Genomic DNA, 27,515 nt, shown 5'->3' on the forward strand with positions numbered 1-27,515 from the left:
GGATCCTATGACCCCAGCTGACTTCCTGCCCTTTGGGCAGGGGGCTGGACTCGATGATCTCCCGAGGTCCCTTCCAGCTCTAATGTCTATGAACTCTATGAAATCTATGAAATACCATAGAAGAGAAAAAGTAGATAATATAAAATTTCCCAGGTACCTCACTTTGTCAACATAACAAACATGGGAGCTGCTGACAGTATTGCCAACACACACCATTCAAAAATCGTAAGTCAGCATTCCCCCCAAAAAGATTGTCTTAACATTTTTTGTCTACAGTATACAAAAGACCAGTTTTAGCAGTGCATTAGATATCTGTGACATATTTTAAAAGTTGAAATAAAGGAAAATAGTCAATTTTTAAAATAAAAACAAATTAGTAAGACCTAATACTTTGATGATGAAAAATAAATTATTTGTTGGAAAAGCCAAGCAATTTAAAAGAGAAACTCTCTAAAAGTCCTAATGCAAAAATAACATTTTTTGTGCTTAAAAGGAACAAGACCTGTTTTCATAGTTGTATCAATTAAACTGTTTCTCAGGGTAGGTAGAAACATTTTTCCTAGTGAGATTCAATTCTTTGTTCTCAGTGATGTTTGTAGAGCAGAACAGCATGTGGTGAACTCTGTTATGGGAACAAAATATATAGATATGCAGGTCAGTTCCATGTTCATAAGAGATTCAGTCTTGCCGTAAAAACTATTAGAAATTCAATAACAACTTGTTTTGTCCTTTGTATAGCTCCAAAAAAGCTGAAAGTCAGTATTTTGCAGGTATATTATATCTAAATTCAATTACTTCATGCTTACAGAATGTGTACGCATTTCATGATGGTAGGTCTGTGTTCAGATTAAAATCCTGAATGAGATTACTATTACCTAATGCTTTCCTTTACTAAGTACCATACCAAATATAATAGGCAAAAATAAGAACACTTTAGAAATCATAAGTATTTTACATCTTATGGTTTGGTTGTTGGTACAGAGGAAATAAAGATTTATTTACCTCCATTAACCACCAGCAAAATCTTACACAGTAGAATTACTTTGAGTGTTTATAAAAGTGCTATTTATCTCTCTAAGACATTTTTACACTATTCTGTGGGGAAAAGGTTCACATAGACTGAGCTACTTAAAACATTTCAGAACAATATATCCCTAGGACAATTCATTGTCTTCTACGATTGAATTTGCCTGTTGCCAGGTAACATCTTACAAACACCACTTGTATCCATCAGAGCTGATTAAAGCTAGTAGTAGATATTGCTTTCCATTGAGATAGTGGGGCTCCAGGTGTCCTCAGGAAGGTGTTGGCAATGTCTGTTGTCAAGAAGTCACATCTTGATAGTGAATATTTTGCCCACTATTGAGATGTACTACATCTTCCATTATGGAGAAAAGAGGCCAAGTTATTTGGGGGGAAACACTTAACTATTAATTTTTTTTACCAGAAACATTTTGCATTAAGCTTGGTTCTTTGTAATTTAGGAGTTTAAGGATTCTTAAATCTGAGTAGAAGATGACCTAGAATTACCTACTGTGGTCATAGTTGGCATGTCTACACATGTGCATTTACTGCACAGTAACCAAAATTACTGCTCAATATGGGCACATTTCTCCATGTACATGCCCATAATGTGCAGTAAATATGGTGACTTATGCAACTTGCACATAAATTTGATATCTGCATTATGCAGGTATCAAATTTATACCCTATTAGTTACTGTGCAGTAATGCATGTGTAGACACCTTACTACACAGTAACACTGTCTGTGTAGACTGATTTAAGACTAATTTAACAGTATTGGGATTAACAGCATTAATGTACCTTAATGCCTGCAAGTGTAAAGACCAGCTTATTCCTGCTTACTGCTCAGTAAATGCCAGGGTAAATGCACATGTAGACATGCCCTTTGCTTCACAAATTCCTCAGTCAGTATATGTAACAATATCATGACCCTCCTTGACCCCACTGCACCTTCAGCCTATCACCACTCCTCACCAGATCTTTAGTAAGCACTCAGAACTAAATCCTATCATTGGAACTATGTGTACACTTCTCACTGAATTTCTGGGAATTAGATGTGGTTTTCAAAAGCAGGATGTATCCTTAAAAGTATGAATAGGAAACAGTAAAAGCTCAGTACAGTTATAATGTCTTACAGTTCATAGAATCATAGAAAAGTAGGGCTAGAAGGGACCTCAGGAGACCATTTAGTCCAAACCTGTGTTCAAGACAGAATCATTCATTTCCAAACTGGCCCATATGAATACTTGTCTATCCTGTTCCTAAAACTACACAAATCAACCCTGTCACACAGCTACAAAGCATATTGCCCTAAAACACCAAGAGCCCCCAACCTGCCACAGGTAAAGCAGGGCCACAAGGGCTGTCAATGTCCCACCATTGCAGAGATTGTTTAAATACACAGAAGAAATGTAGAAGAGGTCCATGTTGAGGCTTTTTTCTGCATGATCAGGCCCCTAAAGCCATGGAAGCAGGAGGGGCTCAATCTTGTTGGACAATGGCGTAGGTGACATCTGTCTTTGCCCATCTATTGGATCCACTATACCAACAGTTGACAACATCTGTTTGTAGCCTTAAGCAGGATTTAGATACCTAATGCTATGTCTATACCACTTCCTGAGAGAACTTGGACTCACCCTGAGAGATAGACCCTTCTCAGTATATTAGAAGCAATACTGAGCATGCATCTCATTAGGCCACAGAGGAATCTCTCTCTTGTTCTACTGGTGTCATTACTTTTACAATCCTGGTTGGCCAATGGCTCAGCTTCATTAAGAGGCATGGAGAATACCCCCACCCAAAATACTATAAATCCAGGGATTTAGAGTCATCTTTTAGGAAGTAGAACTGGATTTGAGTCTAAGTGCCAAATGGGATATGGCCTTTAGGCCAGGTATCTGATTTTAATGGGAGATAGATTCCTGCGCATGCATAGGAAGGATGCATCTAAACATCTTTGAGGGACTCAGCCTTAGGGCTTGAACTGAAGCCCATATCTCAGTGGGTTTGGGCCAGGCCATAGAGAAAAGGTCTATTTCTTCTGCCATAATAGTTTTACAGTTGTATCTCCATTAAGCTCACCAGCGTTTTGGTTTATCTTAGTATGATATTACTGTCAAGATCAGTATTTTCATTCAAGGTTTTGGGACTGTGAAAGAAAACCTTTTGTTCCTTTTTTGTTGCATTTTAGTGTATAAAGTGCAAATCCGTTTCTAGGAGAGATGAGCTACATTTTCTTTACATTATTGATTTGGATCAACATGTTCATTCAGCAAAGAACTTGTATTTCTAATTTCCTATTTAATGGATCACAGGTTGTGTGTCATGCTTATTTAGTTCAATATGGAATTTCATGATTTCCTTGTAAGATCTGATGAGTGCAGATATGTCACAGGCCTTCCTGATTTGTACTCTTATTTTTAGACCTGGGGAAGCCATTGCCACATATAACAAAAATATTTTGGTTTTTTTGAGTATATAATTTTACTGGTTCCACCCAACAGGCATGATATAGGACAGGGAAATTCCATTTAGCTGTACTTTTAATTTGCTATCATATTAGCAAATCTCAGAATTGTCTATTAATCTGTTCTACCAGTGACGACTGCTCATATCCCGTTAAGTTCTTTCAATCCTGCCAATCCTTTTTTTTCTCTCACACTGACTCCCCTTTCATCCCAGTTTGCCAGTTTGCCTGTACTCTTCTGTATCTTGGCCCTTCTTAAAGCTTCTATTCTTCTACGATACCCACAAGATATGGTTCATCAATAAAGAAAGAAACAAAATAGTACTGAACACTAAACCCTAGGAAATGTATTGTACTTTTTTTATATGTATTAGGATAGTCACATGTTTACATGGACTCTGCTTTTATAATAGTAACAGGTCATGGTACTTCCAAAAAGAGTCTGTCTCATCTCCCTATATTCAGAGAGGGAGACAGAAGGAGGGCAATTGTTATACCTTTCCGCTAGTCATGTGTAGGGACTTACCTAATTCATGGTGGCTGCTTCTGGGTTTCATGGTCCTGGCATAACGCTGACCACCATTTTCACGGTGGAGTGTAGTGGGCCCCTCTATGCTTCTGACTGGAAGAGGGGCCCCAGAAGTCCTGCCCATCCCCTCCCCAGAGATTGACAGATGGCCACTTGTATTCCTTGGAGCACAGGCTCTACAGAGCAGTCATGATAAAGTGGTAAAGCAAGTCAATACAATCAAATGCATTGCCTTGAGATACAATCACTCATGGTATAAATGTCATTGAGTGTAACTCTGCAGAGCATAACACTCTCTGTAGACCATTGTGACTCAAATCCATCATAACATTCTTTCCTTTTCTGTTTTTTTCTGGACTAGGCTTGTCCTTGACTATTAGTTTGATAGTGTTAGGGTATGGTGGGAAATATTGAAGTTTTTGGCCAGTTCTGTGGTCTCTGATTCTGTAACAAAGAACAAAGGCTGCCTGTACACGTGCTGGTTCTCATTCTAATTAGAACTCGTTGGAAAAAATTTGATTAATCAAGCCTGCTTCATGTTCTAATTAAAATGCTCCAGCATCACCGCACCATCACACATAGTAAGTCCCCAGGCATTTTTAAATATCTGTGAGGGCACTTTAGCTAAACCCTGTCAAATGAGCTTTATATAGAGTCCCACGGCCTTTTTTAAATATGTGGAGGCTTAATACATGTGACAATGAGGCTCCCTGGGGATGGCTCCAATTAAAATGTCCACCTTCTCCCCATCCCCAAGCACATGTATAAGCAGCCAAAAGGCCTGCCTGGGACAGGTTCCAGGGTAGGAAGGAGATATGAGGGAGCAACATACTTCTGTTTTCTCTCCTCTGCTTTGAACAGTCCATGAAAGCTATTCTGCAGGGTTTATAGCTGTCTATAAAACCCTGGTGCTTTGACAGGATATATAAACCCCGGAGGCAGGGGGAGTGGTAAATAGCTACAAGGTTGTTAATGGACAGAACAGCTGTTTTCACAGCTGTGGCTACATAATTGATTGGCAACAACTGGAATAAAAGTTAGGGTAAGGTAGGGTCTGTTAGGGTAGAGCTGTTAGCAGAAAGGCTAAGAAGGAGGTCCCTTCTTTGTGGTTGCCTGGCAAAGGTTTATTGTCTGCTTAAGTATGGCCAGACCACTTATTCATTTCCAGATTGCCTCTCTGACAATGAGTTCTGGAGGAACTTTTTGTACTAAGTGGCAAAAGGAGAGTTAGAGGGAGAGCACTCAAACCATGGTGCCACACAAGCTCTGGAGAAAATTCTTAAAATAGGCCCAAGAGATACTGGCAGGCAGGGCCCTTAGGGGATGGGAAAGGGTTTTTTACTTATTGACCTGCTTTTTCTGAACCAAGATTTACACATATATCAGAGACCCCTGCTTTCTGCTCACCACTCTCTGGTAGAACTACTTTTCAGTAGACTGCCATAGCTCTAGAAGGAATTGTTACCAGCCTTGGCCATTATCAAGGGGCCTATGCCAAGCTGCAGAAGTGTAGCTAAATCAAAAAGCCTGTTACTGAGTGACCATAGAATGAACCTTGGCAGATATGACAACCAGCTTGGTCAGCAAAGTAAAGGAAGCAACCAGCATATCCAGCTAAACCAGTAATGAGATCCAGTTAAACAGAGCACAAGTCTCTGATATATATCCATAAATAGATTCATAGATTCTAGAGTCGGAAGGGACCTCAGTGTGCCATCTAGTCCGACCCCTTGCCGCTGGTAGGCAAGAAAAGGGTCACCAAACCTGGGATTATGTGATCCCAGCCAGGTGCCTGTCCAGTCTCCTTTTGAAGACCCCCAAGGATGGGGTGAGCACCACCTTCCTTGGAAGCTCATTCCAGATCCTGACAACCCTGACCATGAAGTAATTTTTCTAATGTCCAGTCTAAACCTACTCTCCAGTAGCTTATGGCCATTGTTCCTTATTGTTCCAGGGGGTGCCCTGGTAAACAGATCATCACCTACTTCATGTTGCTCTCCCCTTATGAATTTGTACACCGCCACAAGGTCTCCTCTCACCCTTCTTGGAGAGGCTTACGAGGTTAAGATCCCTTAGCCTTTCCTCATCATAGCGCCATCCCTGCAGGCCCCATCAGACAAGTGGGTCTTCTTTGGACCCTTTCCAGGTTGTCCGCATCCTGCTTGAACTGCAGTGTCCAGAACTGGACACAGTACTCCAGCTGCAGCCTGATCAGTGCCGCGTAGAGAGGGAGAATCACCTCCCTGGACCTATTTGTGAAGCACCTATGGATGCACGACAAGGTGTGATTGGCTCTGCTGACTGCTTCATCACATTGACGAGTCACGTTCATCCTGGAGTCAACAGTCACTCCAAGATCTCTTTCTGCCTCAGTGGTGCTGAGAAGGTCACCCCCCAGCCTATAGGTATGTTGGCAGATTTTTCTCCCTAGATGTAGCACCTTGCACTTGTCCTTATTGAATTGCATCCTGTTGCTCTCTGCCCACTTCCCTAACCTGTCAAGGTCAGCCTGGATCTGGTTCCTCCTCTCCAGGTGTTAGCTTCACCACATATTTTTGTGTCATCCATGAATTTGGACAGGGTGCTTCCCACCCCCTTGTCAAGATCACTGATGAAGATGCTGAACAGCACCGGCCCCAGAACTGAGCCCTGAAGCACTCCTCTGCACACATCCTTCCAGGTTGACACTGAGCCATCCACCACCACCCTCTGAGTGTAACCCCATAGCCAGTGTGCTACCCATTCTACCATATAATCATCCAAGGCAAATCTCCTCAGTTTATTAATAAGGATTGTATGGGATACCATGTCAAAGGCCTTCTTGAAGACCAGATAGATGACATCCACCTCAACTCCTGCATCTAAACATTTGGTGGCCTTGTTGTAAAAAGAAACTAGGTTAGTCAGGCAGGACGTGGGTTTCATGTTGGTTACCCCTCTGCATCATATTAGCCAGTAGGCTCCCACAGATGTGTTCCTTGATAATTTTTTCTAGGATTTTTCCTGGGATAGAGGTAAGGGTGACCGGTCTATAGTTTCCTGGATCCTCCTTTCTCCCCTTCTTAAAGATTGGGACGACATTGGCCCTCTTCCAATCCTCTGGGACCTGACCCAAGCACCATGAGTACTCATATACCCTTGCTAGTGGTTCAGCTGTGACACTTGCTAATTCCTTAATTACTCATGGGTAGAGTCCCTCTGGTCCTAGTGATTTGAACATGTCCAGCCCCTCCAAGTGTCCTTTTACTGTGTTGTCATTTACCGTTGGTCAGCTGATGCTCCCTTTGTTGAGGTCCATGATACATATTGAGGGTTTGTCTAGATTCCTATTTAAAAAGACAGAGGCAAAAAATTCACTGAAGAGTTCTGCCTTGTCCCTGCCCCCCTGCCTGTTCTGTAGGGGTCCTATGCTACCCTGCACCCTCTTTTTGCTCCCAACATACCTAAAAAAGGACTTTTGATTGTCCTTAATCCCTGCCACTAGCCTGAGTTCTAGAGCTGCCTTGGCCTTCCTGAGTAACTTCCTACAGATGCGGGCCAAGGAATGGTACTCCTCCTTGCTAGCTACTCCATGCTTCCACTTCCTGTATCCTACTTTTTTTCCCTTAAGGTATCCTGGATGAACCTAGTTAGCCAAAGGGGCTTCCTGGCCCCTTTGCCCCCTTTTCTCTGCCATGGGATTGTCTTACTCTGAGCCCAAACAATGGTATCCTGGAAGAATGACCACCCCTCCTGGACCCCCAAAGCATCTAGGCTCTTGTTTCCTAGTACCCTGCTAACCAATCCCTGTCTACCTCGCCTTCCTGGTGTGGAGGCCTGTAGTTATGGTCCAGAAAGCCAAAGCCCATCTCGTAACACCAGTTCCGATCTGGACTGTTCCTGGACGCATTGTTAGTGCCCACATGGATTAAGACCATGGGGTAATAATCAGTGGGCTGGATAAGGTTCGGGATCATCTCTGTCACATCCCAAATCCAAGATCTGGGTAGAAAGGAAACCTCACGTGTCATGGGATCAGGTCGACAGATGGGCCCCTCTGTTCCTCCTCAGAATACTAAAAGGAGACATTGTAAAGTAAGACCTTAAATTAAATAAACCAAGTATCAGAACATTATCTTAAAATGTTAATAGTAGTGATTGATGTAACCAAATGTGTTAGATTCCAGTTTGCTATAATAGATGTATTTTTGTTAAGTTTCTTAGTTAAGTTGTAAAAACAAAGCAGTTTTACCAGTGAAGACCGTAAACAAAGGTGAAAAGGAAACTGGACCATGGCAAGCAGCATTCTATGGTGGTGAAGAAGGAGATAAGAAGCCCTCACTTTACTTTCTCAAGGGCAGAAATCCCAACTAACTGACATCTTCCAAGTCCACAAAAGCTCTGCTTTAGTCCAGTCCGTACAATTATAGTGAAACAAATGCATTTAAATAAAAACAAGTAGAGACCATTTATTAGAATATTAGGATAAGCCATGTATAAATATTAGGTATAGACTGGAGGAAGATCTGGAGAAAGCAGAAAATGTGAGAAGACCTGCTGTCTGCATGCATGCCACCCTCCTCCCACCTCTCCAGTCTTCCCAGGCAGCATTGGTAAGAATCTATGTTGTGCTGCCACAGGTAACCAGATACATTTTGAGTTGTTTGTTTTTTGTGTTTTGGGATGTAAGCAATAAAAGGTCAGGCTGTAGGTTTGTCTTTCTCTTTTATCAGGAGCCAGCCTGCAAGTTTACCTGTAATCTGGGTAAAGAACCCCTCAAAAAAATATTTTGCAAGGTATCAGTACATACTAGCCTGTGAATACTTCTACACATTGGTGACACATAGTGGGTGCACGTGCACCCCCTGAGATTGGCCGTGCACCCCCTGGAAGCGTCAGCCACAAAACCAGAAGTGCACTTCTGGTTTCGATGCTGGCTTGGTGATTGGCCACTGGGGGACCCCCCCCCCCCCCGGTTGGCAATCAGCCACTGGGGAACCCCCAACCCTGGTCGGCAATTGGCCGCTGGGGAACTCCCCCCCTTGTTGGCGATTTGGTGGCCCCCCAGACTCAGGAGGCATCAATCACCCTTGATTCTACCTGCTGCTTCCTGGGGCAATCCACTGGGCAACCATAGTCCACAGAGAACAGCTGCTCTGGGAAACTTTAACAGACCAAGAGACATCCTCTATGGGTAGCTGGCCAAAATAAGTATGCCTTTCTGACTTTAGCCTACCATTTGCAAACCCACAGACTGAAGCTTTTAGCCAATCAGACTCTGAAGAGGATGATAAAGTGTTTTGGACCTTCAGCATTATAAAATTCTGTTCTCTGGAAGAGAACGCCTCAGTGGGTTTTTCACTCTTTTCAGCTCCTGTATGGTCACCAGTCTAGGGACATCCTTCTCTCCTTCACCTAGTGAGAAGGCTGGGAAGAATAGATAAACATAATGCTCATTGTGGTGCATTACATTATTATGTGAGGGACATTTTGAAAGTATTGGGGTTTTTTATGAGCCAGAATCTCCCCAAAGCTCAACTGGTCTAAGAGAAGAACTACAAGGCCTACGCCAGTTGAGAGTTTGAACCTAGAAAATGAAAATATTAATCTACATATGGGGTCTTAGCAATGGGCAGAAATATCAAGTCCCAGCTATTAGCCAAATGGCAAGGTCTTCTTTTGGAAAGGAGGTATGGGGGAAATCTATGAAGTATATAAGAAGAAAAGCAAATAAATTACATCATCCTAGAACTTATTGTCCCATTGTGAGAGCACCTAAGCCCTAAGCATCAGAAATAGATGTCCAATTTGAAAGACTGAGGTAGGCATTTTTTTCAGAACTACTGTTCAAATGGAGCTACTGTTCCATCACTTAGACACTGAATTTAGACAGGTGTGTGAGGTCTTGTAGTGACTACTTCCCAAAAAAATGTTGGATGTAGTTATGGAAGAAATGGAGAATGTGAAGAAACGGGATTGTTGCGTGATTTGCCAAGTGAGGGGTGAAGTTTCATTAGGATAGTTCTCAAACCTGAAGAGTTGTTCAGCTTTTGTGTAAAGCTCAACCCCCCTCCAAATTCAATGCCTATCTCAAGTCCTGTTTTGAACTCCTAGAGAAATTAAGCCAGGATAGATGTGACTCAAGGCAATTGGCAGATTTCTCTTGGTCAGAACATGTGGGAGAAAGCTTTCTAGCTCCAAACAGACATCACTCTAGGTGCAGTCTGTCTCAGGAGCATAAAGGGGAATACTGTCCTGTGCTGTATCTCTGCCACAAGCTAATTCCCTGCAATGATTATATAGTAAAGGAAGGACGCCTAGCTAGCAAAAGGAACATTCAAATCCTTGGGTATAATCTTTTCAGGTACAAATTCTGACAGGTGCCCAACCATAGCAGCTAAAATAGCTAAATGACATGAAAGATACTACTCACAAGGATTATGCAGCTGAACTTCAGCTGACAACAGTACTTCTCAGTGGAGCACCAGGTGGGATGGCATCACAGAAATGTGGACTTATTCCAAGTCTTTGTGGGGGTTTTGAGTCCATTGCCTAAATGATTCCCTGTCAAGCTACAGCTGAAGGACTCTCTCACTAGCTTTTGGAGGGAGGAGGTCTGTGAAAAGGCGTATAAACGATAAGAGGCACAAACTGGACAGAATCTTGTCATTTGCCAAGCAGCTGACCAGCAGCAGATGGGATGAAAGGCTGTAGCCCCCGCAGGTGGGGTAGCTGCCAGTGGGACCAGGGACAGCTCTTGTCCTAGAAACTACTTTTCAGCAGCAGTTAGGAGGAAGGAACCACTGAGGGAACAAATCCAGAAACCCCATCAAGCATGAGATAAAAGACAGCTGAAAAACAGCAAGAAAGGAGAATCTTTCTCCTCCACCCCACAAGGTAGGGAGACTAACAGCCTTTCTAAGGCCTGTCACTAGCAGCCCTGTGGATCATGAGCAGGACTAGGATGTTAAAGTGTGAAGGAACCCTTACAAGTCCTTTGGCATGTCTACATGGGAAGCTTTATTGTGCAGTACACTAATCTACTGCACAGTAAAGTGTCACCATGTAATCATGTGCAGCAGCTACTGATCAGTTCATTAGGCTAATGCAGGGTTTTCTACTACCCATAAATGCAGGTAGTAGATTAGCTCCACATTACCAACTGCAGAATAGTGCAGGTGTAGATGCTGACCGAGAGCAATTTGGTCTTGGTCAGCTGAGGAATCAGGAGGCCCAACTGCTGCCTGACTAAGGTTCCACCACTTGGGGATCAGGGCCATCCTGATCCCCATGTGGCTGGGAGAGCTGTCCCACCAGTTGGGATTGCTGTGTCTCAGACATATAGGGATTGGGTCAGGACAGATCTCCCTATGGCTGGGAAAGGCATCCCCACCTAGTGGGGATACTGCCTAGCAGCCACTTGGGGATTGGGACCCTCCCAATCCCAACATGGCTGGGAGAGATGTTCCCGCAGGCCTCTCCTAGCATGGAGCTGGCTGCTCAGGGGTGAAAGTGAGGGATGGATTTCTAGCCTTGCCCACCCCACTGGAGCAGCCAGCTCCACACTGCACAGAGCTGCCCCAGGGGGCAAGCGGGCTGGGAACCCAAGCAGGCCATGTGCTGGCAAGCCCTATGCACCCCGCACCCAGCAGCAGGCTCGCTGGTAGCTGCCCCACACCTAGGACAGCTCCCAGTGAACCCCCTGCCAGCAGCTGTCTGTCCTGATGGACAGGGAGTCAGGAGAGCTGTCTGCTGCAGGGGCAGCTGTCTCCTGGTCTGATGCACATCAGGTTCCCTCCCAATGTGCATGGGGACACAGTTGCCACTGCAGCTGACAGAATCCTCTTGGCCCTGTGCCCCTTGCCAGCCCTCGAACCTGGAGACTGGAGCTCCTCCTGCCTGCTGCAGGGGGGCAGAACAGGGCAGTAGCAGCACTGTGTTGGGTTGCTCTGACTGGGAGCAAATCTGCTCCCAACAGGGAGCACATGTAGATGTGCTTCCAGGGAAGGCTTACTACACAGTTTTTTACTGCACAGTAAGCCAGGTGCAGCTTGAGAGCGGGGGGAGGAAAGGTTTGCAGCAGCCGGTAACAAGGTGGGTTTTGCAGCCTGCCAGGGAGCAGGGGGTTTTGCAGCTGGCCATGCACTCCAGCCAGTAGCAGGGAGGCTGAATTCCCCACCCCCTCTGCTCCCCCCAGCTCCCGGCCAGCTGCAAACCCTGCTTCCCCCACTCCTGGGAGATGCTCCACTGCCTCACCAGTCTGAGTTCACCAGCCATGCCTGCAATAAGCCTAATGCAAATTAATAGGACATGTAGATGTGGCCCCTGAAACAGAAAGAGTTGAGTTGAAAAAGGTAAGCTGAGGAGTTTAGTTTGGGTCCTATTCTTTTGTCATTCACTGAATTATTTTAAGAAATCTTGTTTCTATATATGTAATTTTTAAGCTTGATTTCTTGTTGAAGCTGATATTTGGGTAAATGTGGTGTTTTAAAGTTAACCCTTTAATATGAAAAGGTAGGATTTGAATATAACTGGAGTTAAATTTAATTCCAAAAAAGGGGCCATCATTTTGTTGACACTGTCTAACACTTGCAAGTTTGTAGTGTATAGTGAGTTCATGTTGGCACAGAGCTCAAAACTCTTCAGGGAAATTCAGAAGCTGCCTGGCGCCTGAGATTTTATCATTTTTGTTTGGGGGCTTTGGGGGCTTTACAGATTTAGATCCTCATTCTACCATCCCTATTCGTGCAAAACTCCCATTGATGTCAATAGCTCCTTTGTTTGCTGGACTCATTCTGCCTGATCATGCAGAAGTTAATTTGTCTCTTCCAACATGGTATATGCATTCAGCTCACATTAACTTCATATTTGGGCCCTCTACTTGTTTCAATTTGTATGTTAATAAAACTCAAATTTAAAATAGTTCCTGCCTGAGGGGACTGCTTTAGAATCCTTGACAGGATTAATTCAAGCCATCCAGTTGCTTCATAATGGTTGTACAAAACAAGTGTCATGTTGGAGGTTGAGTAAAGCCTCATCACACAGTTTCATTCAGAATAAGTGTAAGTAGCAGTTAAGCTCCTTTTGAGGAGTAAGATAGCTGAAACAATAGGTAACCACATGCTAAGGACATGTGCAAGGCCAACCCAAAGGTAATGCACAGTCTTGTGTTGGCGGGTATTGAATGCAGAGGGTTATGTCTATGTACAAAGTCGCTGCCTGTTGTTTTGATTCCTACTGTGTGCAGGAAAACAGGAGCCAGTTGTCATTTCCTGTGCTTAAAAAAATTGCACCAGAAATATCTGACTCCAATAGCAATTCCTCCTTCTTATAGAAGTGAACCACGAATAGTGGTTAAACTTGCCAAATATTTTTTTCATTCCACAATAAATGCTGGTTTCTTTGCCATATACAGGACTGAAGACTTGTATTGTTGAACTCCAACATTTTCTGTGCATATTAGGCCTGTCAATTAATTTCAATTGACATGTGCAATAAATGCGTTAATTTGTTCTTGCATTGTGGCCAGGAATACAGCCCGGCAGTGTGTAGAGCAGTAGAGGGTGGGGAGCAGTGGGGCAGATTGAGGCCCCCACTGTGAGGGAGGGCGTGGAGCAGGGGCAGGGACTGGGGTGAATGGGACCTGGGGCCCACTGTATCAGAGTGGGGCACTGGATGGAGCCATGAGCAGCTTGTCCAGGTAGCATGGGGGGGTGGTGCCTGCTGCTGTGTGCACCCCTGGGGAAGGTATGGGGGGCACGTGCCCCCCAAATTTGTGCACAGGGCAAGGATGTGCTACCAGCAGAGGGCTGGCGCTCTGCTCCCTGCTGCTGTTTCCCCCCATGCCCCTGGATTAGCCACCCATGGCTCTGTCCCACAACCCCTATGCCTGCCTCTGCCCCACTCCCTTCTTCACCATGGGGCCCTTGATCTGCCCTCCCCCCTGGCACTCCTTCCTTTCCCCACACCTCTTCTCTCCCCAGGCCTACCTGCTGGGTGCTCTGTGTGTGTGTGTATATGTATGTGTGTCTGCCCCTCAGTCCTCATCCACACCTTGCCAGGTCATGAGAGGATGCGAGCCTCCAAAACCCTCACACTCACACACAGCCCCCCAGACCTTCACAAATTCCCCCCCACCACACACACACCCCACACTCACCCCCAACCATACAAAGTACCTGCATAATTTTGTATAATTTTGAGTTTTTCTGCACATAATTTTGAGTTTTTAGCTGTGAAATTAAAATTACAATTAACTGTGGCTTTTTTTAATTGTGCAACTAATTACAATCAAATTTCAAATCATTTGATAGCCCTAGTATTTATTTAAGGAGTTTCAAATAAAAAGAGCTTAAACCAAAATAATATTTTAAAAAGTGACACATATATGGATCTCAGCTTGGAACTTCTTGTTTCCAAAGTTCTGATTGGTTTGCATGTGGCTCAGTTCCAACTTAAGAAGTTGAACTAAAACTATAATGACAGGGTTGGAATAGATGACCTCCAGAGGTCCCTTCCAGCCCTACTTTTGTTTGATTCTGTATATCTTTTGTGAAGCCTGAAACATCAACGATTTACTGACATTGGATTGTTCTGTTTTCCCTCTGTGTTTGTTTAATTCATTATAGAAAAGCCTTTTGTGTGTTGCAGTTCTGCCTCATCTGGTTTAAATATTAGAATAGTTTGTGATGGGGACTGTTAATGCTTATAATCTCTTTTTTTCATAGGCGGTTGGTTATGTAACAGTGAAGCAAATGAGGAAAGGCCTTCTATTGTCCTAAATAATAATGCACACAGATTCTACATCCTTTGACACAAACAATTGCAAGCTGGCTCACCTACCAGGAAGGGCAGTTAGCAAGATAAGACTGGGAGCATCTATACATGCGCTTTACTGTGGAGTAGACTACTTAGCTTTGCAATGAAGTGTCACCATTTACACATGAGTCAGTATTAGGTGCAGTAAACTAATTCACTTAGTCAATTATGTACAATCAAACTCACGTGTAGACAGTGACTACGGCCAAAAATTTTGCCCATTCAGCCCAGCCAGCTGTGGGGCAGATTCCAGTTCCTTGGAGCATCCAATTCCAGTATGCATGCAGTTGAGACATCATCACCTTTGTATTAGTTTGTCAACCCCTGGTGGTAAAGACTCAGCTGCTTTTTCTCAAGACAAGCCATTTTTTCACTATTAGGTATTTTCTTCAGCCTCTTGTTCCACATCTGTAGTTGTGTCTCCTTAGGTGTAGCATTGAGAGGTTGGGTGCTGGTAAGGAAGTTCCTGCATGACTTCAGATGTTTATGTGCTGCAGGATAGTCATACAGATGGTCATACTACTTAGGCTTCAGACATGCCAGTGCTAATAATCTCTGACAGTTGTCTTGAGGCTTATCTGCATGTTACGAGGGTTTTTACTTACCAACTTCATTTGGACTCTTTCTTATAATGTACATGTCCTTCAGTTCACAGCCATTGCTAAGGTCCCATCTACATGTTACACTTAAGACCTGAATTAACAAGTTAACCATGCCTTAAGTGGTCCTTCCTTTTCATGTTCTCGTGACAAGGTATTTAGTAGAATTTGTAGATTTGTTGGAATCTGACATGACTGTGCTGTGAGCACTTCTGCTATGAACTTCTGCTGCCTTGAACTTGTGAGCTCTGTGCAGTCAATTTTGCCCCTTAGTGCCTGCACTACCCAAGCCCCAACCTTAATGTCACCTATATAGGTGCAGTGAGGCTGCTCCAGTGCACTGTAATTGAGCCTGCTGGCACATGGTAATTACTGCGTTCCAGCAGACTCCAGCTTCTTGTGTATTAGAGTCCCCTCACTGAAAAAATTCTGGAAGGGGTGGTTTAACTTAAGCTCACTCAACAAGCTTTAGATAAAGCACCCTGCCACCATTTTTCAGCATGGGGACGCTGATACGTGAAATGCTCTGGGCACTTTAATTAGCATGGCTCTTGGAGCTTCTCTAATTAAAGTGCTCCCCCCCCGCCAATCTTGAAGCATGTGTATAAGCACCCTATGTGGTTACCGGGCCACCTGTTCAATCAAGTAATGGTGTGAGAAAAAGAGGAATAAGCTACAAAGTTATTCCACAAAGTAAGTATAATAACTTTGTAACTTCTTCCTATCACACCATTAACTGAATGTGTGGCCAGGGGACCTTGTGGCTGGCAGCCCCATCAGCTGATCGCAGCTCCTAGCTGGGGCTGCCCATATGCACCTCTGATCCTGGGATCTCCCAGCTAACAGGGCTCGCAACCATGGGGTTTCTTGGAATGACCCCATGACTGGGAGATCACATCAGCTCTGGTCTCCCAGCCATGGAGTATGTGGGGTACCCCTGCAACCCGGAGCCCTGTCAACTGAGAGAGCACCCAGCTGTAAAAGCTTGCTTCTTGATGGTGCTGGCAGTAAGGTGTAATGGGATCTCATTTGTGATTCCACAGTCATGCCTCCTCTGTGATTGGCAGGATGTGGCATAGCAGGAAGTGCCATTATGTGAATTACACATTAGATCCCATCGCACTTTTACCTGCATGTGTAGTGGGGCCTGTTGCAGAGCATTTAGGTGCCCTGCTCCTTTAAAGAGCTGAAACTGCTAAGGAGAGAGCCCTAGCAGTGAGTGGGGAGCCCCAGCTGCTGGTTACCAGGGCAGACAGAAGAGTTAGTTGGCCCACACCTGCCAGTGGTCAGCTGACCAGAAGGGACAGGTTCTGGCTTATATATAAACCCCAGGGCTGAGACCAGGAATGCAGTTCCCCACTAGCAGCCAGAGGGGAAGGAGCCTCCAGGGAGGAAGCACCCAGTGATGCTGCAACTACCTGGTATGCTGCACCTAGGGCTAAGGGGGTTCCATGAGCTCCACGGGTACCTTTGCCTGTTAGACACTTAGTGCCAGGGATGAAACCTGATCCTTTTAAAGGGTCAGAGCACACCCTGACCTTTTGTGTTATGTTATAGCCCAGGTGCTTGTGTTTTGTTTACTGTGTATAAGACCGGTGGTTTGGGTGAGGCTATTTGGGGAAGGAGGAGCCCTTATTGGGGGCCCATGGCAGCATGGGGACCCTGGTGCCAGAAAGGGTGTGGCATTTGGGGTGCACAGACCCCAGCACCAGAGAGGGCATGGCACTTTGCACTGCTGTGCAGAGTGAGACAGGGCTGTGGAGAGCCCAGGGAGGACAAGGGAGCCAAATTACAACAAGGCCTAGACCAGACAATGTAGGTACCATCTGCAAGGCTTGGGGCATGGTAAAGGGGAGGTTGGAGCCACGCATATAGCCCATAAGGCTAGGGTGCCCTGAAATACCGTTTTGAAATGGGACCCACAGGGTTTAGGGAAATCCATCAAGACTGTCCAACAGGACGTGAAGGCAGCCTCCTTATATTACAAAAATGTATCAATATGTGGCAGGCGAGAATAGAAGGTGCCCATCGGGCCGAATTGGCATGGTCAAGGGGCCTTAGGGGTAACACGGCCCTCCTTAGGGACCCCATCCCATGATGGGGCCCTAAGGGACACTTTTTCTCCTTTTAATATAATGAAAAAAATCAAAACATTAAATGAATCCCCAGGGCGCATGACTAAATCCTTAATGGCTCTATTGTTCTTTAAGGTTTTATGGTTGTGTTTTTTTACAGCTGTCTGGTTTCTTTCCAGTGCCTATACATGATTGCATGTTTCAAGTTCAAATGCCAGCTAATACTTTGTTTTGTTCTTGCAATAAACGCAGAATAAAGTCCATGTGGTCATCCCATTTGTTCACATCCTCATCCAAATTAAAATCGTTGCCCTAAACCTGCTATTGCCAGAGAATGCATAAGACATGAAGGTAAGACACAGGGAGATCTAACTTTTGCCCATAAGAACCTGTTAAAACCTGACAGCAGTTTTTATCTCATCAACTATACTTTGCTCTGTTGTGTAAAAATGAAATGCTCTCAGGTGTCAGGGTCCTGACATCAGTGCTATTGGCTGTCTTGCTCATTAGATTGGCATTTATTAACTAGCTATGCTACCATCTTAAATTGAAGGAGGGTCAACATAGATTTGCAGAGAATTAAATTGTGCCCTTTGAGGCATTAGCTGAGATGCAAAGCTGCAATACCCAAACAGTGCTGTCCCAAGGCATTCCTCACACCTCACACATGAGATAGATTAATTCAGAATTCATAGGGTAGAGAGAAATATGAAAGCATATAGAGCAGGAGCAATTAAATCTGCTATCAGTTGCCACACCCATTGTGCCTGTCTTTGGGTGCTAATAGTCGTACAGGGGCCATTTGGTGCAAGGCAGGATGCTAAACACCTTAGTGCTCAAAAAACACTACATTTTTATTTTAATTAGCTCAGCTTGGATGTGTTTAGGCGTAGGATGGGAAAGTGGGTCCTTGTACTGCAGGGGAAACCAATTATTTCAGGCAGAGGGCTGCTTACTGAGTTTTGGCAAGCCATGGAGGCCATATGATGGGCAGCCAGGGGCAGAAAAAAATTTAGAAAATTAATATTTATAAGGGCCTTGTGGGCTGGATAGTTTGGCCTGGTGGGCTGTACTTTGCCCACCCCTGTTGTACTGTCTTTTACTGCCAGCCATAGTTTTGCTCATTATACAGGTGATCCCATCAGATACCTGGTATTTGTCAAATTATTTGCATCACTTGCCCTACAAGACTCATTTATCTTCCTTTTCATATGCAACAATTAGGCATAATTTGGTATAAATGAGACAAGAGAGGCTCTAAGCCAAGGGAGTCCAATATATGGCCTGTGAGCTACATCGAGGTCTTGGAGCCATGTGATATAACCCGTGGGTCTCCAGACTGACTCCACATGCTAGTGCCAGCCCCAACTTTACATGCAGCATGGCTCTGCATGCACCACAGGTGGCTGGTCCAGGGTGTGGGCTGCGTGCAGCACTGCACATGACTGGCCCTGCATACTGGTTCTGGGGCTGGTCTGGACTGGCCATGCCAGAGCCAGTGCTCAGGGCTGGCTCCAGTGCTTGTTGTGCACACAGTATGCAGGACCAGCACAGGCAGTGTGGTATTTGCAGCATGCTGTCTGGACATATGCAGAACAGGGGGTCCACTGTATAGGCTGCATGCAGTGCTTCACTAGATCACCTGAAGTCTGGCCTAATGACATTCATCCAGCCCTCTGGGCTGGACAAGCTTGACCCCTACTCTAAGAGAAAGTATTAATTAATAACTCCAACTAAATTAATATGTATTCAGTACAGCCTGGTTGGCTAGATTCATATATGCACTTAAAGTTATACATTAAAGGCCAGATACAGAAAAACATTTAGGTGTGGCAATGTGGAATGTTTCTGCATATAACTTTTAAGGGCTCAGGTCCAGGAATAGAACCAGAGATGCAGGCTAGGCACTAAAGTTACTTTAATGGGAAGACTTGGTTTCACAGCCTTAAACTCCTGCCTAGACTTGTTGTTTCATGAAGAGGTGACTAGTATGCTTTTGTCAGGTGGGTGGGAAAGAAATCTAGGCTCCAGTTCCTGCTCCTGGGCATATTTTGCATTTGAGAGTCAGTAAGGCTAACCACACCTTGTCGTGCATCTATAGATGCATCATAAGCAGGTCCAGAGGGGTGATCCTTCCCCTCTATGCAACGCTGGTCAGGCCTCAGTTGGAGTACTGCATCCAGTTTTGCCAGGGATGTGGCTAACCTTGAGAGGGTCCAGAGGAGGGCCACTCACATGGTCAGGGAGCAGCAGACCTGGCCCTACGAAGATAGAAGAAAGGCCTCCACAAGAGAAGACTGAAAGGGGATCTATAAACTCACCAGGGGGGACCAGCAGAAAATAGATAAGGCTCTGTTCCCCCAGGCACCACCTGGGATAACAAGGAATAATGGCCACAAATTGATTTAGAGTAGGTTCAGGCTTGATATCAGGAGGCATTACTTTATGGCTAGAGCTGCCAGGCTCTGGAATGGGCTCCCATGGGAGGTGGTGCTGTCCCCTACATTGGGGGTCTGCAAGAGGAGGTTGGATAGAGGCTGGGGTATTATGATCCCAGCACTCGTTCCTGCCCAGGACAGGGGTTGGACTTGATAATTGGTTCAAGTCCCTTCCGACCCTAGAAACTATGAAACTATGGATAAAATACATAAGCAGGCCTAGCAGCAGAGACTGGAATTTAGGGCTCTGTCCCTCTTCACCCAGCTATAGAGTAAGACTCCCTCTTATTTATTTTTTGCCTTGGCTTCATGTATGTTTTGCATTCCTTTCTGCCTGTTGAAACAGCCAGTAGTCTGGTGATTAGTGGTCTCTTTGATCCTCCCATTCTTGGGCTATGGGCTGAGGAGGGAAAGGAGGATCCAGGTAGTTAACCAAAGACTGTGATGCTGGTGTCATAGGGAAGGCTTTGGCTTCATGACCACAGCCCGTTCTTTGGCAAGAGAGGCAGTGAGCTGCTGGGAAGGGACGACCTCCACCTCTCTCTGCTGGGGAGGAGGCTCTTCTCAGCCAGACTGGTTGACTTGCTCCACTGGTCTTTAAACTAAGCCCACCAGAGGAGAGGGGACAACCACCACTGCTGGCCTGCTGAGCAACCCTTGCAAAGCCAGCAGGCCAAAGCACTTAAGGCAGCCCACCCCTGTCCCAGCCCTGGAATGAACTGTAGGCGATGCTAGGATCCCCAAGGGGACACATGTGTGCCTATACACAAATGCCAGGAGCTTGGGGAATAAAAAGGAGGAACTTGTCCTCCTGCTAAATGCAAATAACTATGATGTCATAGGGATAACGGAGAGCTGGTGGGACTCCATCCATGACTGGGCCACAGGTATTGATGGCTATGTACTGTATGGGAGGGATTGAGTGGACAAAAGGGGCGGAAGTGTAGCTTTCTATGTCAAGGAAAGCTATGCATCCCTGCAAGCTGACAGTGGCACCCATGGTGGATGACTTGAAACCCTCTGAGTTACAATCAGTGGGGAACGTGGCACAGGGGATACTATGGTGGGTGTCTACTATAGACCCCTACCCAGGGTCAAGGCCTTGACCAGGAGTTTGCCAGGGAATTGGCTGAGGCCGCGCGCTTCCACTGCATGGTTGTCATGGGAGACTTCAACTACACTGACATCTTGTGGGAGGAGCACTCAGCCAAATCTGAGCAGTTGCAAAGCTTTCTTTCATGTGTGGATGACCTCTATCTGACACAGGAAGTCTATGGGCCACTGAGAAGTAAAGTGCTGCTTGACCTTGTACTGGCAACTAGGGATGACCTAATTGTGACCTATTAATTGAAGGGAAGCTGGGTGACAGTCACCACAACCTGATCACCTTCACCATCCACCATAAAGCTGGCAAGTCAGTCAGTAATACAGAAGTCCTTGACTTCAGGAAAGCTGACTTTGACAGGCTAAGGAGGCTTGCAAAGTCTATCCCATCTCGGAGGAAAGCCAAGGAAAGCCAAGGCTGCGATGGAACTCCAGCTAGCTACAAATACCAAGGACAATAAAAAGTCCTTTTTTAGATATGTTGGGGAGCTGGAGAAAAAGCAAGGGCAACATTGGACCCCTGCTAAACCAGATGGGGCAACTGACAACTGATGCCCAGGAAAAAGTGAACTTGCTAAATGGGTACTTTGTGTCAGTTTTTCACCAGTCCTATGGGACACCCCTGCCCACTGTGGGTCAGGGAGGCCTGGGTGAGGGAGATTCCTTGCCCTCCATCGAAGCTCGCCTCATGAAGGAACATCTTGACAGGCTGGATACCTTCAAGTCAGCTGGCCCTGACAGTTTACACCCAAGGGTACTCAAGGAGCTGGCTAGCATCATAGCTCAGCCCCTGGCACAGGTCTTTGAGAACTCCTGGTGCTCTGGTGAAGTGCCTGAAGATTGGAAGAAGGCCAATGTGGTGCCTATCTTCAAAAAAGGGAGGAAAGTAGATCTGGCAAACTACAGGCCCATCAGCCTGACCTCTATCCTGGGGAAGGTCTTGGAAAAGATTATCAGAGAGGCCATCCTTAACAGACTAACTGATGGCCATATCCTCAGGGATACCCAGCACAGGTTTGTTGCAGGTAGGTCTTGCTTGATCAATCTTATTTCCTTTTATGACCAGGTGACCTATCACCTGGACACGGGGGAAGAGATTGATGGCATACATCTTGACTTTAAAAAAGACTTCGACCTGGTATCCCATTGTAACAGGGGGCCTTCTCAGGGCTGATTTAACTGTGGCCCGCCCACCTGTTTCTGGGCTAACTGCCCACATTCTCACCTGCCATGCCTTGTTGTTAATTGATTAATAGATGTTTATAAGCGGGAGGCTGCCCATTTCCTTCCCCAATCCAGGGGGCGCTTTCTGCAGCTCCATTCCTTCCCTACACTGCAGCCCAAGCCTCGCAGATGGCATTTAGATGTTCTCAGCATCACCGGCCCCATGCTGGGCCCCAGAATCCTACTATTGAACCTGTCTACGAACCCTCCATTCAGGCACCCTGATCCACCTTCATTCTCGGCAACATGGCTCCCTGAGCTGCTTCCCCGTCATGAGTGTGGTCCCCCCCGGGACCTTGGGCTACTAGCCCTGGCCCACCTCCAGGTCAGCTGGAACCCCAGGCCCTCAGCTCTTGGGTGTTCCTTGTGGTGGGCCCCTGGCCCTTCGACCCTTCTGGTCCTGGCCCCAGCCCCAGCATTGACCAGTTGGGGGAACCTGTCGTGACCAGACAGGTTCATGAGTCCATGGCCTCACACTCTTCCTCTGGGGTCCATCTTCCAGACCCTCTGAACAAGGGGTAACCTATCTGGTTGTGGGGTCTAGGGGTTAAGGCCTTTCACCGGGGTGGTAACTGGCCTGGTATTTCCTGGGGGCTCCCGTGTCACTGAGAGCCCCACCAGGCCATCCACTCCTGGCAGGTGCAGTTTTAGGTCATACCAAGGACCAGGAGCCTCCTTACCATCCCCTACAGTTCCTCCCTTACCTCCAGATGATACCAGCAGCCCTCTGACCAGGCGATGTTGTTGCCTGGCCTCTTGCAGCAGAACTGCCCTGTTTATATGGGCAGCCCTCAGTTCAAAATGGCTGCCCTCATCAGGCACCTGGCAGCTGCCGGCTCCAGGCCCTTAAAGTGGCAGGCACAAACAGTGCCCTGCCACATCCATGATCACCTCTTGGCAAAACTGGCTAATTGCAGCCTCGACCACACCATGATCTGCTGGCTAGGGAATTGGCTCTGTGGTTGGACACAGAGGGTGGTGGTTGATGGAAGTCAATTGTCATGGTACGCTGTGACCAGTGGGTTCCCTCAAGGCTCTGTCCTAGGGCCTATACTTCTTAACATCTTCATCAATGATGTAGACATTGGTGTCAGAAGTGGGCTGGCCAAGTTCACTGAGAACACCAAACTCTGGGGTAAAGCATCCACACCTGAGTACAGGAAGGCGATCCAGTCAGATCTTGACAGGCTTATGAAATGGGCGGACGAGAACCTGATGGTGTTCAACACCAGAAAATCCAGGGTGGCGAACTTTGCAAGGAAAAACCTGCAGCATGCTTATAGGCTCAGCAGTGCTATACTGGTTAGCACTTCAGATGAAAGGAACTTGGGGGTCATGATTGACCACAAGATGAACTTGAGCCTTCAATGTGATGCTGCGGCTAGTAAACGAGCAATATGCTGGCTTGCATCCATAGATGCTTCTCAAGCAAATCCCAGGACATCATTCTCCCATTGTACTCAGCCTTGGTGAGGCCACAGCTGGAGTACTGCGTCCAGTTTTGGGCTCCACAATTCAAAAAGGATGTGGAGAAGCTTGAGAGAGTGCAGAAGAGAATCACATGCATGATTAGAGGTCAGGAAAGCAGACCTTACGATGACAGGCTGAGAGCCATGGGACTCTTCAGCCTGGAAAAGCGCAGGCTCAGGGGTGATCTGGTGGCCACCTACAAGTTTATCGGGGTGCTCATCAGGATCTGGGGGAACGTCTGTTCACCAGAGTGCCCCAAGGGATGATGAGATTGAATGGTCACAAACTTCACCACAGCCGATTCAGGCTGGAAAGAAGGAAGAATTTCTTTACTGTCTGAGCCCCCAAGGTTTGGAATAGACTGCCACTGGAAGTGGTTGAAGCACCCACTTTGAATGCCTTCAAGACACATTTGGATGCTTATCTTGCTGAGATCCTATGATCCCTGCTGACTTCCTGCACCTGGGGCAGGGGGCTAGACTCGATGATCCTTCGGGGTCCCTTCCAACCTGAATGTCTATGAAATGAGAGATGTTGATTGGAATGCCTTCTGGCTGAGAATGGCCAGGAACTCAGGTCTCCCAGTTCCTAAGTGAATTTCTAATCAGTAGGCTGCTGGACAAAAGAAATCTAGCACAGATCCCATTGGCTCTATGCTTTTCCATGAAGTAGTCATAGGTACTCAATGTTGCCAGTTGGGGCTAGGCATTTTTAGACATGCCTACTGAATCAGGCCCATTCTGGGTGTATTTTGCTTAGGTTATGAATCCCCAGTTAAAACACCTAAATGCTCATCTCAGATAATAGCAGTTCTTGTTAAGCATAGCAATGGAACATTAGTCTTCTAAGTAGTATTTTTGCCAGAAAGCTAAGGTGCCTAACACCTGTCAGATTCCCAAGTGGTCAGGGATGAAGTGGAGTTTGTGGATCACTCAGTCATACTCATGTGCCTAAATTCTACCTAATGTACAACTTAGATACCTAGGTCCTTTCTTGGATCTGGCCTTCGATGCTTTTGAAAATCCCATTAGGCACCTATTAGGACATTAGGCCCCTAACTACATTTAAAACCTGGCCCTTAGTTTAAATAAGAAACATAAGACTCATCATACTAGATTCAATCTTTGCTTCGTCTAATTCACAGTCATCATGACCCAACACTAGGTCCTTCAGAGGAAGATATAAGAACTGCAGTAGCAAGTGTAAGGTAATTTGTCCTCCACATCAGATTTCAACCTAGTCTGTACTAATTAGAAGTGTAACTAAGCTCTGGAGCAAAAAGTTTAATGTTCCCTGGAATGTTTGAGTACCAGAAAGTCTCTGAACGTTCTTGTTAGGCATATGAGTGTCCAGTCCTTTTGTATTTCACTGAATCCCCTCTATTTCTTATGTTATGACAAAAGTAAAACAGGTATTTCTATATCTGTCATCTCTTAACCATTTTATATACTTTTGTCAAATTCTATCTTCTCTTATTTTTTTCCTTGCTAAGGTAAAATTACCTTGTTTCAATCTTTCTTCAGATAAGAGGTTTTCCTTCCTGCCACGTTTCTCTGAACACCACCTCAGTTTCTGACATTTCTTGGGAGATACCAAGACCAGTACTTTGCATAGTTCTCCCAGTAAACCAGCACTCTGGGGTTATATATGATGGTGTCAGAACATTGTCCATATTATTCTCCATCCAGATTGATCTCACCGCAGCTATATATTGTCTTCATTTAAATGCCTGCAGCTGTGATTTTTTTTCAACCAGGGTGCCATAGCCATAGCAAGGTGCTGCAGGGTGCCACACAATGTTAGCACTGTTAGGTCTGCAAACAAGATTCACAAAATAAATTGAGATTTCACAAATAAGAATCAGTGTTAAAAAAATCTTCATCTACTGTAATATGGGTTCTCTGCAATGCAAAAATTGCATTTTCTGATGGGTGCCTCAAGTTTAACAAGGTTGAGAAACACTGGTCTACAATGATGCCTAGATCCCTCTTCTCAGCTGACACAATTAATTTAGACAGACTGGGGAAGTAGGCAGATCAGAATAGGATGCAATTCAACAAGGATAAATGCACGGTGTTGTACCTGGGGAGAAAGAATTTCCAACACACCTGTAGATTGGGGGTACCATTCAGAGCACCACAGCGGTGAAAAGAGATCTCGGAGTCCTGGTTGATGCAAAAATGAACATGAGTTGCCAGTGTGACAAGGTAATAAGCAAGGCTAACTGCACCCCTCGGGGTTACCCAAAATAATGGCCACAAACTGAAGAGAATAGATTAAGAATGGATGTAAGGAAGAAATTATTTATGGTAAGGGTTGCCAAAATATGGAATGGGATTCCAAGGGAGGTGGTGCTTTCCCCTACCCTAGAGGTGTTCAAGAGGAGATTAGACAGGCATCTGGGTGGGGTTACTTAGCCCCAGAGCTCTTTCCTAACTGGTGCAGGGGGTTGGACCTGATGATCTACCAGGTCCCTTGTGACTCTAGAAATCTATGAATCTAGAACTCTTTCAAGGTGTAGGAGTAGATTATTTTTCCTCTTATGTACATTACTTTACATTTATCAATATTGGCCTTTATTTACCATCATGTTGCCCATTTTACTTAGTTTGGTTAGGTTTCTCTGAAGTTGTTCCTAGTCTCCTCAGGTCTTGATTAACTAAACAAAATGGGTTACAAAGTATGGAATCAAACAGAATAAGTGGCATTCTTAAGTAGGCATCTTACACTAGATACTTGGATAACAGCCATGGCTATGGGATTTTTTTCCCCCCATGTGGCTAGTGAGAAGACTGAGAACTTTCCACTACAAACCTTACTGCTGTTATTCATGCCTTTACCACTTTCAGAACTGATTGTTATAATATGCACTACATGGGCTAAATTTTGAGATCATCTTAATGCTGAAGTTGATGCACAATAAAGCTTGCCATTTAGCAAGCACTGCTTTATTCAGACACTGGCACTCTCTTTTGTATGGGCTACCCATATGTTTTCATGCAGAATGTAAAGCTGTTAAATTTTACCAAATGGAAACTACCTCCTTCCTGTTAGATACCCTTGAAGCGGCATCAGAAAAGGCACCTGAGGTATCATAAGACGGTTTTGCAAGCAAAGGTGTTTCTGGCACAATATGCTCTGTGAAACATCCTTGGCTTTAGAATTCAGCCCTTAATCTACTACAACTGACATTTGTTAAACTCCCAGATGTGCTGCAAAGCTTGTTTCTCCCAGGAATTGGGCAGTGACCAGTTAAAAGATGTTGAGTGGTCTTTTGTGGGATGAGGTTATGGAGGGCCAGGGTATGTGGGATGTAAAGGTGCTGAAGGGTTTCCTCAGGGCTTGCAAGCTCAATTGGGGTGTTTGTACTCTTGGGACAAGGCTCTGCAGCAGGCTGTGTATACAGAATGCATGCACATGTTTGAACAGCTGGAACTCCAGGGCAGGACACCCAGGAAAAAACAGGGGAGACCAGCTGGGGAGAGGGGAGCTGAAGCTGTGCTGAGAAGGGCTGCATCTGCGGGGGCTGCTACTAGGACAATTGCTTCTGAGAGGATAACTGGCAAAAGAATTGTGACTGATTGAACTCCTACTGAGGGCAGAAAAGCCACCAGCTAATGAGTACCCAGGATTGCTTTTACTAAAGGAGCAGGGGTTGTGCAAACAGGTTCCCACTCCTGGATGAAGGGAGTCACTGGAGGGAATCGGGGACAGGGGTTGCTAGAGGAGGATTTTTGGGAGAGCTAGAGACAGCAGCAGGGAATCGTGGCTGTGTGGGAGCTCTAGCAG

This window comes from Crocodylus porosus, unplaced genomic scaffold (genome assembly GCF_001723895.1).
Source record: "Crocodylus porosus isolate Cpor-Errol unplaced genomic scaffold, CroPor_comp1, whole genome shotgun sequence".
NCBI lineage: Eukaryota > Metazoa > Chordata > Crocodylia > Crocodylidae > Crocodylus > Crocodylus porosus.